The sequence below is a fragment of the Perkinsus marinus genome, assembly GCF_000006405.1.
Source record: "Perkinsus marinus ATCC 50983 genomic scaffold scf_1104296957692, whole genome shotgun sequence".
In the NCBI taxonomy this organism is placed as follows: Eukaryota; Perkinsozoa; order Perkinsida; family Perkinsidae; genus Perkinsus; species Perkinsus marinus.
In genome coordinates this window covers 1-1,013 of record NW_003207018.1, presented here as the reverse complement: position 1 = coordinate 1,013, position 1,013 = coordinate 1, and the positions used below count along the sequence as shown (strand labels likewise).

Here is a 1,013-nt window from a genome sequence, read left to right as displayed (position 1 = left end):
CCTGCATCGGGTATACATTAATCTCACTTCCTCCATCCATCCTACGTCAACGAAATCGGGCATTCGATGTGAAGCTCCACCTACTTTGCACAAGACGCTGAAGGCAAGCACGTGAGATAGTGGTGCGCACCAACGGCTGTACCTGAGCAATCCGAATTCCGCTCACGCATCCTGAATCAGCCACTCGATGTGAAGCTCCAACTAGTTTACACAAGATGCTGAAGGCAAGCACATGAGATAGTGGTGCGCACCAACGGCTGTACCTGAGCAATCCGAATTCCGCTCACGTATCCTGACGGATTGACCAATTACCGCCTAAACCATTTCGGGAGAGTATTCAACTTGAATATCAATCAAAGTTGCTAGCTTCATCGCCCGATTAGTTCAGCTGGATAGAATGTCTGCCTACGGAGCAGATGGTCGTAGGTTCGAATCCTGCATCGGGTATAAATTAATCTCACTTCCTCCATCCATCCTACGTCAACGGAATCGAGCATTCGATGTGAAGCTCCACCTACTTTGCACAAGACGCTGAAGGCAAGCACGTGAGATAGTGGTGCGCACCAACGGCTGTACCTGAGCAATCCGAATTCCGCTCACGTATCCTGAATCGGCCACTCGATGTGAAGCTCCAACTAGTTTACACAAGATGCTGAAGGCAAGCACATGAGATAGTGGTGCGCACCAACGGCTGTACCTGAGCAATCCGAATTCCGCTCACGTATCCTGACGGATTGACCAATTACCGCCTAAACCATTTCGGAAGAGTATTCAACTTGAATATCAATCAAAGTTGCTAGCTTCATCGCCCGATTAGTTCAGCTGGATAGAATGTCTGCCTACGGAGCAGATGGTCGTAGGCTCGAATCCTGCATCGGGTATACATTAATCTCACTTCCTCTTCATCCATCCTACTTCAATAAAATCGGGCATTCGATGTGAAGCTCCAACTAGTTTACACAAGATGCTGAAGGCAAGCACATGAGATAGTGGTGCGCACCAACGGCTGTACC

General features: G+C 48.8%; 2 non-coding genes across 2 annotated transcripts; both read left to right on the top strand.

Moving 5' to 3' along the window:
* Window positions 1-373: 373 nt before the first annotated feature.
* Window positions 374-447, top strand: Pmar_PMAR017828. Its single transcript has one exon. It is a non-coding gene; the product is annotated as a tRNA-Arg (tRNA).
* Window positions 448-807: 360 nt separating this feature from the next.
* On the top strand, window positions 808-881 carry Pmar_PMAR017827. Its single transcript has one exon. It is a non-coding gene; the product is annotated as a tRNA-Arg (tRNA).
* Window positions 882-1,013: the final 132 nt, after the last annotated feature.